This window comes from Geotrypetes seraphini, chromosome 1, assembly GCF_902459505.1.
Source record: "Geotrypetes seraphini chromosome 1, aGeoSer1.1, whole genome shotgun sequence".
In the NCBI taxonomy this organism is placed as follows: Eukaryota; Metazoa; Chordata; class Amphibia; order Gymnophiona; family Dermophiidae; genus Geotrypetes; species Geotrypetes seraphini.
This window is the reverse complement of record NC_047084.1, coordinates 477,935,473-477,952,335: the sequence shown is the minus strand read 5'-3', so window position 1 is coordinate 477,952,335 and position 16,863 is coordinate 477,935,473. Positions and strand designations below refer to the sequence as shown.

General features: G+C 41.8%; 1 long non-coding RNA gene across 1 annotated transcript; it reads left to right on the top strand.

Moving 5' to 3' along the window:
• The first annotated feature begins 1,142 nt into the window (after window positions 1–1,142).
• On the top strand, window positions 1,143–2,000 carry LOC117368435. The gene is made up of 2 exons (XR_004540960.1): window positions 1,143–1,366; window positions 1,738–2,000. It is a non-coding gene; the product is annotated as an uncharacterized LOC117368435 (long non-coding RNA).
• The last annotated feature ends 14,863 nt before the right edge of the window (window positions 2,001–16,863 follow it).

The window sequence follows — 16,863 nt, the reverse complement described above, 5'->3', positions numbered from 1 at the left end:
GGAGTAACATTCTGCTCTCAGTGGGATTTCTCGTATTTGGAAACAGAGCCTCCCTGATTCTAGATACATACTCTGACTCTATACGTGATGAGGATTAGCCCTTCCCCCACCCCCTTTTTATGAAGCCGTGTTAAGTTTTCTTATTGCCGGCCAAGGCGGTATTAGCTCCAAAACTCATATGAGCGTCGGAGCTAATATCACTGTGGTTGGTGATAAAAAAAAGCCTAATATGGCTTTGTAAAGGGGGGGGGGTAATTTTATTAGAATAATCCTTGTAATAGGTGCTAGATCTGTGGGTGCTCAGCAGTGTTGTACAAGTTAATTTATTGTGTCCAATGATGTATAATTTGTGCTGTGTTTAGCACCTCCAATCATTTTTTAAAACTGGCACCAATTATTTTTTGTCATGCAGTGTAGAGTAACTCCTTCTGATAAACCTTTATAAAGTAGAGCTGGGCACTGATTTTTTTCCAGTGCCCAAATATGGGCACCATGTGAATCTGGCCTTGTGTGTACAGAATATAGATATTGCTTGCTTAAAGAAGCAGTTGAAAACTTTTCATTTAATTCAGTTTATAGAGGGTTTATAGACATGAAAGCACCTACTTGTCCTTGAAAAAATTCCAAAATATGTGGCAGACAATGCAGTTTGAATTTAGGTATGATGGTGTACATGAAGGTAGGTACTTTATACATGTACATGCATAGAATATATTCATAGTTAATTATCTATAGGATACAGGCTAACTCCATCCAAACTCCACTCCATCCACATCCACCAGCACATGTGGCAAGTCTGGCACTGCTTTCAACTTACCCCATGGTAAAAGCAGGGAGAACAAGATTTCAGGTGTAGTAAATTCCATCAGAGGAATTTCCCTAGCTATGAGGCTGCCTATCCCAGTACAGAAACCTTAGAGGCCAGCTCTGTGCAGAATGAGAGAAGCGGCTCTGCAAAAGGAGCCTATTTCAGGCAAAGAATAAAACCTTTTAAAACTGCCTTTAAGCAGCATATGTTTCCTGACCGCTATTTTCATTATGGACAAAGGCAGTACTGGCCCATTCCCATACCTCAGAGCCTGGGGCGTGGCTTGCCACAATATAAGCCAGAGCCTCAGACAGGGAAAGAGGAGGCTCAGGAAGGTGGATGGAAACCAGCCCAGCAGAAGGTGCCAGAGGAGCTGACCAGAAGGTGGAACAGAGCTCAGCCCAGATCCACTTTACGGTCCTGCGGTATATAAACTGTTATTATTATCCAGTCCTGGTGAGGAGTTAATGGAACTGGAGGAAACTGGATTCCCCACTCAGTCAACCTGGCCTGCTCCTGAGGAATGTATGGAAGTGTTTGAAACAGTGCCTGCACAAGGTGAGCTGAAAGAAGATATGGACATTAGCTGAATGAATCCTGCTTATTGTTTTTTCTTTCTTGGAGAAGGGATTCTATTTCTCTTCTTGATTGCCTCATTGCAAAGGAATAGTGCAGGAAACCTTTATTGCTCTCACCTGAGAACAATTATCTTGAACTGTGTTTTGTTTCATGGATGGTTTTTTTTTTTCTTCTTCTTTTTGGCTGGGACTAATTGAAAGACTTTCCTAAACTGTGAAACCTATGCTGCACCCTACACACTGTGTGGACTTAACTAAGCAATACTTATGTAGCAGTGTTGATAAATGAACCAGTGAAGTGGTGTTTGTATTTGGAACTTACTCAAGGTTATTTTTCTCCTCTCTTATGAGCCTCCTGATATCCTGGAAACAAGGCCTAAGCAGAGTCTGGGTGTGACATCCCACCAGGTTGAAGAAAGCCAAAGATCCACTGAATGCAAGCAGGCAGCCATTATCCATACCTGCCTATTGTTTTAGTGTTTGTTTCAAGTGCTGCATTATTTTATTCTTCTGCACCGCATATTTTCTGATTTGGAGATTGATTTTTGTCTTGCTGGAAAACTTGATTTGTTTTGCAAAGACTGCATAATAAAAGTCTACTTTTGTTTCAACAATTAAACCTTGCCTTAATGACTTCTGTAAGCTTTTCTGGGTGGTCTGTAAAGGTGCTTTGGCAAACAAGCCAGCACTGCCTGTAGGGCATTCTCCCTATTGAGAGGCAGGCCTAGTATTTAGTGCCGCCTGGTGTTGGGTCACTGCATTGTTCTTAGCGGTGACAGCCAGGCGACACACAGTATGAACCATCATGCCAAAGCGTGTAATTTATGCAAGTGGTCTATTATGTAAGAGCATTTATATATGTATGAGGCCATATACACACATGAATGACTATAGAATTACTTCAAAAAGTGTTAAATATATAAAATTGAAACCTAGAGGAATGAAGGAATAAACATTATAAACATCTCTCAAATACTCTCCACTATCTAATCACACCACAGTGATACAAAATTCACATCACATATGTCTTAGAAGAAAAAAACCTCAGATAATTCATAAGCATCTACTTTTCAAGCTTATTATTTCCGAATAATAGCATAAAAAACCTCCTTCCAAAACACAATTAGGCATATAATCAAAAAACTAAATATCCCCAAAAAAATCTAAGTCACTTGGATGTCCTAATCACCAGGACGTCCAAATGCTGATAATCAAATCCCTCTTCCTGGACATCTAGTGAAATGTTTCTCCCACTGGGCATCCATTGTTCCAGGGAGCATGCTGGGAGGTGTGTTATGGGTTTGTTTTTAGGTAGGCTTTGGGCATGCTTAACTAGGATGTCTTGTAACCCTTCTCATCCCACAAAGATCTGAATGAAAAAGTACAGCAGCACTTGGTATGTTACCAGTTTATTTTCAAGGGTCCTTTTATAAGAAACTGAATGGGATTCTTACAAAATTCCCTTGGCTTGGTAAAACTTCTAGAATTGCTTTAGTATCTATGCAAAAATCACAATCGGTGGGTGGGGTAAATTTTCTAAATTTTTACAGATATCATCAAGCATTTATTTTGCATCAGGGTATGCATTGGATCCTTCCTGAACTCATGGAGAATCTGCCAGACTGGTTGATACTGGAAAGTCATCTCTTGGACCCATTACGTCTTAACCACATTTTGAGTATCAAGCTCCCCCAAATATATAAGGACAATATTATTCTTCATTCCACCTGGAAGACATTAAAATTTATTGATGCCTTAACTTCGGTTTCAGTACAACATTATACGTGTCAATCCCTATGGTTAAACTCCAAGATACAAATCGGCGAGTCTAAAATCTCTGGAAACATTGGTTGAAGGCAGGCATACGTATTCTAGAGCAGTGGTTCCCAACCCTCTCCTGGAGGACCACCAGGCCAGTTGGGTTTTCAGGATAGCCCTAATGAATATGCATGAGAGAGATCTGCATATAATGGAGGTGTCAGGCATGCAAATCTGCTCCATGCATATTCATTAGGGCTATCCTGAAAACCCAACTGGCTTGGTGGGCCTCCAGGACAGGGTTGGGAACCACTGCTCTAGATCAGTGGTTCCCAACCCTGTCCTGGAGAGATTTGCATATAATGGAAGTGGCAGGCATGCAAATCCGTTCCATGCATATTCATTAGGGCTAGCCTGAAAACCCGATTGGCCTGGTGGTCCTCCAGGACAGGGTTGGGAACCACTGCTCTAGATCAGTGATTCCCAACCCTGTCCTGGAGGAACACCAGGCTAGCCCTAATGAATATGCATGAAGCAAATTTGCATGCCTATCACTTCCATCATATGCAAATCTCTCTCATGCATATTCATTAGGGCTAGCCTGAAAACCCAATTGGCCTGGTGTTCCTCCAGGACAGGGTTGGGAATCACTGCTCTAGATGATGTGATTTCAAATGGGAAAATGGTAAATTTATTACAATTGCAACAATCATTTGGTGTATCAAAGTCTCAAGGATTTAAATGATTGCAGTTCAAACAGGCCATTCAGAAAGGGTTTCCTAATTGATGCAACTTAAAAAAATAAGTATAGTTTGCTGCGCCTGTGCTTCCAAACAGATTTTCAAGGGCACCAGGCCACCAAGTGGTATAAGTTAATTTCTGAATATTTGACTAAAAAACCTAAAACTAGCCTATAAGATATTTGGAGTATTGAAGCAAAGCAGCATATTTCTGCTACACAATGGCCATGGATTTGGACTTGGAGGATGAGATGTACAGCATCAGCATCTATGAGACAAACTTGTTTTTTTCTGTTATATAGAACTTTTTGGACCCCAGTTCGTTTGCAAAAGTCGGACAGTTCGAAGTCTAATAGATGCTGGCACTGTCATCTTGAAATAGGGACACTGGATCACTTGTTGTTTTATTGTCCCTTGATATTTAACTTTGGAAGTCTATTTGGGGTAAAATTAATAGGATATTGGAGGTTTCTATTCCACTATCGTATGGCATTGTTTTATTTGGGACTTTATTGCAACCAAAAACAGACTTATTATTATGACGGGGATAGCTATGAAGTTAATAACAAATTTTTTATTGAGACACAATTGTTCAGAATTCGTTCTTTCATATTTATAATATTGACAAAAAGTTTCCCACCAAAAGGTAAAATTCAATCTGTCCCAGTTCTTCCAACAGGTAACACTGTTCATCTGTTAAGACAGACAGACAGCAGAGAAAAAATAAAACAAATAGAAAAGACAATAAATAGACACTGAGGCCCTGATTCTATAAAAGACACTTAAAGTTAGGCACCTAAATCAGTGCGTTTAGCCAATTTAGGCACCTAACTTATTTGTTAAGTCTTAATCGTCACTGTTAACTGAAATTCCTAAATAAGCATCTACCTTCAGTATCCAACAAACTTCCTCCCTCATTGTTAGGTAATTTTTCTTCTGTAACCAGTATATACTGATATTCTCCACTGTACCCTGTTATTACTTGATTTTCTAATACGAAATTCTTTCGGAAAAAATCCAGATATCTTATAATTTATAATCCTCTACCACATCATGTAAAGTTCATGAATCAATGTTATGTAATTCTCTCGGTAATGTCCAGATCTCTTCTAACTTGTAATCCGCCTAGAACCTCACTAATGTAATGTAATGTAAAATCGCTATTAAAAAGACAATTAAATCACAATTAGATGGTAGGCGCCTACCACTTCAATGTAGGCATCTACTCTAAGGTGCCTACCAGAAAGTAGGCGTGGTTAGGGGAGGATTCTTCATGGATCTGGGGTGTGCTTTTGACTTGGGCGCATTCATTTAGGCCAAGAAAACTCTGGCATAGTGTGCGCCTAAGGTTTTAATGCCTAGCAGCGCCTAAGACTGCTCTAGGCGCCGCTTGGTGCCATTCTATAAATGGCACCTAGCGTATGATTGACACTTGTTCTCCTTGGTGGCTACATGATAGTCACCGTTTATAGAACCAGGGCCTGAGTACTTGACTCCTGAAGTCTTCTTCTTTATTCTCCACTGCTGATTCCCCATACACATACAGTATCTTCCTGCAGACAGGATCCTCCTCAGGCAGTTGCACCTCTCTTCACTTCTTGCCTGATCTTCTGTTAGAATCTCTCCTCTTCTTTTCTAGGGATCTGCAGTGATCACTTTTCTGCAATTCCAGCTTCCCTCCCACCATGGGACTTTCTTCATAAATAGGTATAAGCGCTGGTCGCTTGTCTGTTTATATTTTAAATGTGTATGATTTGTATTGTCTATGTTTAAATTGTGAGCCGCTCTGTAAAAAGCGGGTTATAAATAAATAAACAAATAAATAGATCAAAAATTCCTTGGTACTGCCAGATCTTCTCCCAGAATCTTCTCTCATCCTTGGTCCTTCGGCAAATTGAGTCAGACTGTCTGACTACTCCTCAGATCTTTCCAAGCAATAGATGGTAGAGTCCACCTACTCCACCGTGCTAATACTTTGCTTCTCTTTCAGGTTGGTGTCATGAGGATCCACCCTTCACAAGACCTGAGGCTCTGACTTCTTAAATCCCAGCCTAATTCTAGATCTGGTAACTTTGGCACCCTCCTTTACTATTATCCTGAGTCTAATCCTGTCTCTAGGATCCCACTCAGCACCCACCCACTCAGCTTGGTAGAGAGAAAGAGAGAGAAAGGCAAGTTTCCCTATGGAACATTATATATTTAATAGAAATGGCCAACCTCCTTAGGAGGTATGTAAATATAGTGTATTTAGTTGCAATAGTAGTTGCAATAGTAAACCTAGTATTATATGTGAATATACATAGGACGATTCATTTGGTATAAATGTATGCATATAAGTAGAATGAACAATGAGCCGGTAACATAAGTAGGATGATTGATTATGGCATAATTAGGCCGGTATTAATAACTGCATATTATAACACCGCTACAGATGCCCCTATAACTCTGTATAGAGCCCATGTATTGTAACCTCATAGAAGCTCTTTGTAACTCTGTATTCTAACATCTTTACAGAAGCTCATGAAAACTGCTCTGAATTGACTCCCCAATCATTAGTAGCAGTATAGAATCTCACAATAAACAATAATCTACATGACACTGCAACTCCTTCCATGGCTTTCAATATAGAAACATGATGGCATATAAAGGCCAAATGGCCCATCTAGTATGCTCATCCGCAGTAACCATTATCTCTTTCTCTCTCTGAGAGAACCCACTTGCCTATCCCAGGCCCTTTGAATTCAGACACAGCCTGTTTCCACCACCGCTTCTGGGAGACTATTTCATGCATCTATCACCCTTTTTGTAAAAAAAAAAAGTATTTCCTTAGATTACGCCGGAGCCTATCACCTCTTTACTTCATCCTATGCCCACTCATTGCAGAGTTTCCTTTCAAATGAAAGAGACTCAACTCATGTGCATTTACATTATGTAGGTATATAAACATCTCTATCAGATCTCCCCTCTCCTGCCTTTCCTCCAAAGTATACAGATTGAGATCTTTAAGTCTGTCGCCATACTCCTTATGATGAAGACCACATACCATTTTAGTAACCTTCCTCTGGACCGACTTCATCCTTTTTATATCTTTTTGAAGGTGCGGCCTCCAGAATTGTACACAATATTCTAAACGAGGTCTCACCAATGTCTTATACAGAGGCATCAATACCTCCTTTTTCCTAATGGCCATACCTCTCCCTATGCAACCTAGCAACCTTCTAGCTTTCGCCGTCACCTTTTTAATCTGTTTGGCCACCTTAAGATCATCACATACAATCACACCCAAGTCCCGCTTTTCTGTCGTGCACATAAGTTCTTCACCCCCATAAACTATACAGTTCTTTCAGGTTTTTGCAGCCCAAATTCATTGCTTTGCATTTCTTAGCATTAAATTTTAGCTGCTAAATTTCAGACCATTCTTCAAGCTTCACCAGGTTTTTCTTCATGTTATTCACACCATCCAGCATGTCTACTCTAGTGCAGATTTTGGTATCATCCACAAAGAGGCAAATCTTGCTCGACAACCCTTCAGCAATATTGTTTATAAAAATGTTAAAAAGAACAGAACCTTGAGGCACACCACTGGTAACATCCTTTTCCTCAGAACAATCTCCATTGATCACTACCCTCTGTCGCCTTCCACTCAACCAGTTCTTGACCCAGCTCATCACTTTGGGACCCATCCCAAGGGCACTCAATTTATTTATTAGACATCTGTGTGGAACACTGTCAAAGGCTTTGCTAAAATGTAAATACACCAGATTTAGCGCCATCATCTATCTAATTCTCTGGTCACCCAGTCAAAGAAATTGATCAAATTTGTCTGACAAGACCTACCTCTAGTGAATCCATGTTGCCTCCGGTCCTGTAATCCACAGGATTCCAGAAACTTGACCATTCTCCGTTTTAAAAATGTTTTCATTAATTTGCTTACCACAGAAGTCAGACTTACCGGCTTGTAATTCCCTACTTCTTCCTTCCAACAAAATATAAAAAATAACAATATAAAAAAATATCAATATCATAAATCAAAAGTAGTGCCAAGTAAAGATTTATCGAAAGGAGGAAAAAGACCTCAGATTCCCTTCAATGGCATATCAATATATATATATCAATCAGGACTTTTCAGTTAAGTAGCACTGCTCTTCATTGACATATACTGTATACACAATTAAGACAATTTGCATTAAGATCTAAGATTGCAAGGAGTTTTTCTGACCATTGATTAATGTAACCCTACTCATTAGGCATACATCATTTGATTTGCCATTGAAGGGAATCTGAGTTCTTTTTTTTTTTTTCCTCCTTTTGATAATTCTTTATAGTCGGCACTATTTTGATTTAAGATATGGATATTTTTGATATTGCTATTTTAAATATTTTCCCCACTTTTGTTGTTAGTTTTTCAACTGTGTGTAGTGGATTTTTGTCTTTTTTTTTTCTTTTCAATGTACAGAGCCAGCTGGAAAAATCCTCACAAGTTCTATTTTTATACAGCTACTGTGACAGTAGGGAGCCCTGCATACCACTCTCTGCCTACAGCAAATCACAAACTAGAGAACATAATGGATGCTTATCTTAAAATACTGGGCTGCCCTGAAGTTATAGCAGCTTTTCCTGACTTTTTCCTACTTACTTTCCATTTTAAGGGCTAGATTCACAAAGCAAACTAATCGTGTACCGATCGGTTTGTGACCCCGGCCCGATTCACTTACCTATCTTCCGACCATCCTCCGATCTGCGCATGCAAATGAGGGCAAGGCCATGCAAATGTAGGCAGGGACGCGATTCACTAAACTTTTTTCCTATCCGACTGTGCTCACAAAAAGCGACTGCTCAAGACTAGTTGCTGAAGCCCTTTGCGATTGCCCTGCCTTCTACAGCCCTGCTCTCTGCCCTGTCAGCCCCGATCTCTTGCTGCCCCAATGCCTCCTGCAGCCCCGAACGTGCCTGCCTTCCAGCCCCAAACCCAAACACGTCTGCCTGCCTGCCCCAACTCTCTCACCATTCCCCGCACTGCAAGCCCGTGATTTCAACCCGCGGGCTTAAGCGAGTTAAAACCACAGGCTCCCAAAAGTTCCTCGATCGCCAAAAAAAAAATCTATTGCTGGCCCTGAGGTCCAGCAATAGCATTTTTGTAGGCTTTCTTGTGGCCTTGGCTGCGCTAAGAAGAAGAAAAACAAAAAAAAAACCCAACTGAGGTCCCACAGATGGTCTGCGCATGCGCGGGAATCGCTATAGTGCGATCCGTGCTTGCAGATGAGGGCGTTCCTCCAATCACCCTCATCTGCATGTTAAAGTTTACTGAATTAGTCGGACCTGCCCGAATCGGGCCTGATCTGGCAGGTTAGTGAATCCTGCCCAAAGTTCTTTTGAGCTCCTTATGCTAATTAGCGAACATGCACTTATTCTAATTGTCCAGGGATTGATCATTGTCTCAGTGGCCATTATTATCTTTTGCTGCCAAACACCAGTCATCTTTTCTAATTACTGACCATCAGTCTTGGAAATCAGATCACTTAACACCTCCTCAAAATGTATAAAGGGCTTTTTCTTTATGCAGGTCCAACAATATTTTTTTTGCATTAGTGCTTTGGAACTACAGTATTAAAATGCAGGAGCACTTAACTCCTCCTATTTAGGAGACTCTGTGCCTCCTGTGTTACCTTCATGTTAGCGGTTAGGATGCGCTTCCACACCACAGAGCTGCCAAGTTTTCCAGTTTCAGAAGGGAGACTTTTTGGCCAGTCTTACTTTTAAACTTATATCGCAAGGCAGTGTGGGTTTTGTAATTCTGATTCTACCCATTGAAATTAGTACTCAGGATCCCTTAATGCATCAGGATAATAATGTTATCAGAAATCCAGTACTGACCTAAAATCTCCCTCCTGGAACTGGGTAATTTGGCAGCTTTGTGGTGCGGAACCATTATCCAGCTAGCATGTTTGCATTAGGTAACACAGCAATCACTGATTGATTAATTGATTGATTTTATGTAAAAATTTGTATCACGCGACAATTCTGCGCGGGTAATAACAATACATACATAATAAATTAATAGACAAACAACATAAAATCAATGGTACTCTTTCTATATAAGAACACCATTCAATGCAGGTCACGACAGTGCAATCCCCCCCCCCTAAAAAAAAAAAAATGTATTATTAAGAAAATGCTTGATCAAAATAGCATGGTTTTCACCATTTTCCTAAACTGCAAAACATGTGATGCCCTTTTTTTAAAAAAAAAAAAAAAAAAAAGATTTCAATAGGCAATGTATTCCAACATATTAGCCCCTCCTGAAAAATTCCAAAGAAAGAAATAACACGCAATTAGCGGACTGACAGGCAAATGACTGCAAACTGCTTTAGTGCATTTTGCAGTAAGCCTTTTCTCATACCCTAAGGGCTCCTTTTATTAAGATGCACTAATGGATTTACGGCCTGATTCTATAAATGGGCCTAAGTGTACCTACATTGAAGGCACCACTCCACCTTTATAGAATCATGCCTAACAGTGCCTAGGCATGCTTAGGCATCCTAGAGGTAGGTGTCAGTTTTACCTGGCCTAATTTACTGACGCCAAACTTAGACAATTAGCGACACCTAAGTCAACCATGTGGTGAAATCAGTTAGCTTAGCGGGGTTTAAAAAAGGTCTGATAATTTCCTGAAAGAGAAGTCCATAGGCCTTTATTGAGATGGCTTGGGGAAAATCCACTGCTCATTCCTAGCATAAGCAGCATAAAATATGTTTTACTACTTGGGATCTAGCTAGGTACTTGGAACCTGGGATGGCTGCTGTTGGAAACAGGATACTGGGCTTGATTGACCTTCAGTCTATCCCAGTATGGACATTCTTATGTTCCACACTGACCACCAGGTTATTCCATCCACTTGCTTGCTGCTTTCTTAGGATCAGCCATAATATCTGGAGCTGTCATAGAGCCTGATATTTACTGTCATTGTCATGTCTTTGGGCAGTGGGAAGGGGTCAGTGACCAAATATGCACTATGTAAGGTAGGCTCATATTTACAGAATAGCACAGGTATCAATGCAAATTTGGGCTATACATGCCAGAGGAGTAGCGAGGTTAGGAGGCGCCTGGGGCAGTGGCACCCCCTCCATGCCCTCCTCTCTGCCTCCCAACTCCTTTCCTGCCACTCCTTCGCTCCTTTTGTACCCCAAATGCCACACCTGCACCCTTTCTTCCCACCCCCATACCTCTTTAAATCTTTGCCAGCATGAGCAGTTTCTCCAGCCTGCTGCTCATGCCAGCACTGCTTGTCCTCTGATACCAATTCCTGACCCCGTGACCCGGAAGCAATTTTAGGAGGGAGCCAGGGCATCGCGAGTAGCAGGTCAGAGTAGTTGCTCGTACTAGTGAAGATTTAAAGAGGGAAAGAAAGGGTGCAGAGAAGGGAGGATATGAGCATGGCATGATAGGGGCAGAGAGGTGCCAGCATCCCCACCAAGATGGCATCCTGGGCAGCCCACCCCCACCTCCCTTTATATGACATTAATAGATGCATACATGTATTGTTTAGTCGGTATTTATATGTTTAGTGTTTTCCCCTTATTTTAATACAATCTGTAAAACGCTTAGAAATCTTGATTTGCATTTTATCAAAAATTTTAATAAACTTGGAAACTTGGATATTCATATGCTAATATTGTAAACATTTAAGTACATAAAACACAAACATAAATGTTAGGGACTATTTTATAGAACTGTCCCTTAAAATCCCAAGAAAGTCTTCTTTCTTAAGGCCAATCCTTTCAGAGAAGAACCCACTTCAGAGCTCCTAGTCTTGACTTATTTCTCCAGAGATAAAGAAGGGAGTTCACCTGACAGCTTAAACAAACCTGCAGAAATTTGGTCTAAATCTACAGAACTTGCAACATAAACATCCTACACAATTGTTCTATGAATTGTTCTATGAACCTACTGCCAAACAGTTAAAAACCTTAAAGAGAGTTTAAAAATTCACCCACACCCTGCTGTCTAGAAAAAAAAATAATATTAAAATCTGATTAAATAAAGCCAAATGTAAAATAGTTCCCTTCTCATGTATTGCTGTGTCAGTCTAGGTAAAATCACATCCTCTATGAACCTTAAAAAGCCCTTCTCTGTCCTTACAGGTGTGGGAATATATAAAAGCTAAAATCACCCCCCAAAAATCCCAGAATGTTCAATAGGGTCTATACATTCCACAAAGTGTCATTCAGGCATGCAGTGCCCAGTAAATGAACAAAAATGTGAACCTTGTCATCGTGTTCTGAGTTAACTGGAAGACATTCCATGGCAAAGCACTATATAGACTCAGCCGTCAGAAGGAGCATAGGGGACTTGGCTGTTAGTGCTACAGCACCATTTTTAGTTTATGCCTTAGATCAGGGGTATCAAATTCAAATCACATAAGGGGCCAAAATCTAAAACACAGGCTAAGTCGTGGGCCGGATTTTTTAATTAAGATACTTACCCCCTCCTTTTCTGATGCACAGTGTGGACCCCAGCGCTGGTGGCGGCTCTGAAGCTCACAGGACTTCTGTGAGCGTCGGATCAATTGCTGCTGCCACCGGCGCCAAAACCCACACTGCATGCCAGCAAAGGAGGGGGTTAGTCTTAGTAGACATATAGGGATACAACCTCTCCAACCCTATGCCGGCTACAAAATAAATAAAAAAGACTTTTCCTCTCTTTTAGGTCCTAGTTCATGCTTGCTGTCTAACACCAGTTCTGGCAGGATACACATTTCAAATTTGACCTATTGCAATCACAAAATAGAAAATAAAATTATTTTTTCTACCTTTTGTTGTCTGATCATTTTCTTTTCGTCCCAGTTTCTCTTTCTGATTTTGTCTATCTTCTAATTCTCTTTCCAGTGTCTGCTGTCCATTTTTTTCTCCTCTTCTCTTGCTCCAGTCCCTGTCTCCAACATATTGATTTTTCTGTTCTGCCTCTGTCCACTAAAATCTCGCCCTCTTTCTCATCCTTCTCCTTTTTAAATTTTCAGTTACCTATCAATTTTCCATCTTCTCTTATTCTGTAGCTCTCCCATTTCCCAGTCTCCTATTTCCTTCTATCTCTTCCCTTGGTCCAACATTTTGCTCCCTGTCTTTTCTGTTGCTGTTCTTCTTCCCTCCCCCATTGATGCTGAACAATGAGATGGAAGGAAAAAAAAAAGAAATGCTGTATCTCTCTCTCCCTTCCACCTCCAGGCCTAACATTTCTCCCTCCCTTCCATCTCCAGATCCAACTTCTCTCCCTATCTCTTCCCAACTGCTCCCCCATCCCATCTCTCCCCCTGTCTGCCTGCTTCCCTCCCCCCCAGGTCCTCCGTTTCTCCCTTTCTCTTCCCAATGGTTCTCCCTTCAAGTATATTTTTCCATCTTTCTCCACACTACCCCAGGTCCAACCTCTCTCCCTTCATCTCGTTCTCCTCACAGCCCAGCTTGCCTTTCCTTCTAGCACCGGTCCCTCTCTCCTGGCAGCCTAGCATGCCTTTCCCTCCAGCACCAGTCCCTCTCTTCTCACATCCCGGAGTGTCTTTCCCTTCAGTGCTGGTCTGATGTTGCCGCCAAGCCGAGGAGTCTGCCGGCCTCAGTGATTCAGAAGTGTTGTACATGGCTCCCTCTCCTGCTTTTCGCCTGTCGCGGTCTGTCTCCAATTACGCGCAACTTCCTGTTTCCACCGGGGTGGACCGCGGCGGATGGAAGGCAGGAGGGGGAGCCAAAGACAGCACTGCCGAAGCCGGCAGATTTTCTGGCGTGACGGCAATGTTGGACCAGCATGGGAGGGATGACACCCTGGGCTCTGAGAAGGGGAAATTCGGGAGCATTGCTGCAGGCTACATAAAAAGGCCAGGCGGGCCGGATTCGGCCTGCAGGCCTTGTGTTTGACACATATGCCTTAGATTAAGAACATAAGAGTTGCCATACTGGGACAGACCGAAGATCCATCAAGCCCAGCATTTCATAGGCAAGATCCCAAAGAATAAAACAGATTTTATGCTGCTTATCCTAGGAATTAAAAGTGGATTTCCCTAAATCCATCTTAATAATGGTTTATGGATTTTTCTTTTAGGAAATTATCCAAACCTTTTTTTAAACCCTGCTAATGGCTTTCACCACATTCTCTGGTAACAAATCCAGAGTTGAATTATACTTTGAGTTTTATTAAATTATTTTTTATTTATTCAATTTACTATACCGCTCTCCTAAGGGAAGCTCAGAATAGTTTACATTAATTTATTCAGATACTCAAGCATTTTTCCCATTTCTGTCCCAGTGGGCTCACAATCTATCTAATGTACCTGGAGCAATGGGAGATTAAGTGACTTGCCCAGGGTCACAAGAATCCACAACCCTAGGGTGCTGAGGCTGTAGCTTTAACCACTGCTCCACAAACATTTTCTCATTTGTTTTAAATCTGCTACTTAGTAGCTATATTGCATGCCCCCTAGTTCTAGCAAGGTCATAGCCAAGGGGGCAAAGGTTTGGTTTTCTGAGGGCAAAGTGAGACCATCACTCCATTATCCTTAAACTAAGTTTCAATTTAAAAAAATTTGGAATTTCTTCTCAACAATAGTTCATAGGGAAAATGGACCCTACTGGTTCATTGACCTTACATTTATCACACATGCTTTTAGCCTCTCTAATACCGCAGCTTTCCTTGTTCTCTACTAGGAACATATTGGAAAATCCATAAGTAATAGCCCTCTTGTATCCTAATCATTGTTCCCTCTAAGCTGTGCAATGCACACAGATTAGAAAGACAGCACACACACCTAGTAATTGTGGCTTTATTGTGAACATTTTTTTAAAAATTCTTTATTCATTTTTACATTAAATACGTGGTGCAAACAGAAGAACAAATAAGTAATATAGCATACTGCACTCTTTTCCAATCAAATAATTTACATTTATTAAATCCCACCTTCCAACCTCCCTCCCTCCCCCCTCCCCTCCTGGATGTGTATAACACTCCTTCACAAAACAAAGGGAAATAATATTAATACATCATAACTTGCAGTAATTTGTTAATGGGCCCCAAATTTCCTTAAATTTACTATGATGTCCCCTCTGTATAGAACAAATGTTTTCAAACTTATAAATTTGGCATAAGGACTCCCACCAAAACAAGTTATCCCAATTTTTCAGTATCATCTGCATGGCCAGTTCTGTCACGATGAGGAGCAATTTATTCAGATTTGCATTTATAGGTTTCTTGGTTAACAATATTGTTCCAAATAATACTATATCATATGATAATGATAAAGGAACTTCCAATATCGTAATAATTTGACCCCAAATAGTTTTCCAGAAGTTGAGTATTTGCAAGCACAAAATATTTACTGGCTTTATTGTGAACATAAGGTATACTGCACACATTGAGTTTCGAGGCTGAAAACTTGCTCACAAAGAGGAGCATTTCATAAATGGTGCAGAGATATGTGTGCTGGAGAAAAAACTGTTACGGTGTGCTATTTTATAAATGATGCTTCGGGCAAAAGTTAGACACCGGTATTTATGTTGGCTGAAATCTGATGTAAATGCTGGTGCCCAACTTCTGGCCTTTTGGTGCAGAAATGGAACCATTCTAACACTGGCATAGTGAGGGGGGGGGAAGGCACCTGGGGCGGCAGCACTCCCCTTCCCCCTCTTCTCTGCCCCCCCCCCTCTGCCATGCATGCGCCCCTTCCCTTTCCCCGTAACGGTTTAGTTTCCCCGGCGCAAGTAGCATCTCTAACTTTCTGCCCATGCCGGCTCTCCTTCTGATGTCCCGGAAGTAACTTCAGAGGGGAGCGCCCATTTAAAGCTACATAATCGTCTTGTTCCACTATAACCAAAATTAAATCACTCATTTCACTAATCTCCAGCACATAATCCTGTTTCCAAAAATTAATCAATTCGCCACACGATACACACTTACCCTACAACTTTTAATAAGTGAAGCTTCGCCCTAACACTTCCTATATTTTTGTCCCTCTAGTTCTAATTGAAATCCAAAATAGTCATCTCAGATTTACATATTCAGATTCTCTAGGAGGCTCGCTAAGGAGTGGGAGCTATCCATTCTCCAGGTCCCTTAAGTCGGGTAATCACTGGGAAAGGACTCATTCATTGTTGATAAGCACAAACAGTTGGACCTAATAAAGGGAGAGATCTCATGATGGTACAAGTGAGGAAGGTCTCAGGGTATGTTACTAAACTATGATGTTGTTCTCTCTAATCTGTCTCATTGCTAATCAGTAACAAAATGAATTTACATCCCCAGTATCAATCAAAACTCTCTACTAGACCACTCAATCCTCTTGTCTTTGTTGTGTCATGACTATCTAATATAATAAAGCCCTAAGCGCACATGCGCACTCCCACCTACGTGCTCCCGTTTTCCGTGCACTGTAGGGACCCACAGGTAGGAGTGCGCATGCGTGTGGCGGCGCAGAGCCTGTCGGCCAGAACCCATGCTCGCAGCAGCAGAAAGAAGAGGTCATACAGTGCAGCTTCTCCCGCGGCTTCAAAGTGTGAACTGGCCAGGGTGATGTCAGCGGGGGCCGGACCGGAGCTGGGAGAGGAGCTGCTCTCCTCCCTCCTCCAACGGACTTTAATTCCTCCTCCCAGACTTCTCCTCCTGCTCCGGCTGGGCCCAGGTAAAAAAACCCCAAACCCCCAGAGCTCGCATGGGCTGCGGGTCCTGAAACCTTCCGATTCAAGCAGCATCTGCAGCACTCTACACATGCTGCTTCGGGGCCTTCTACTGCCCTGATTTGCTGGGCAGTAGAAGGCCCCGAAGCAGCAGTGTGTAGAGTGCTGCAGACACTGCTGGAATCGGAAGGTTTGTCAGGACCGCGGGAAGGGAAGGGGGGGCGGTAAGGGACTAAGGGAGCCGGCTAGACCGCAGGAAGGGAAAGGTGGAGTAGGGGAAACGTTGCTGCACAGGGAAGTGGTGTGGGGAGAGGGAAATGGAGGGGGAG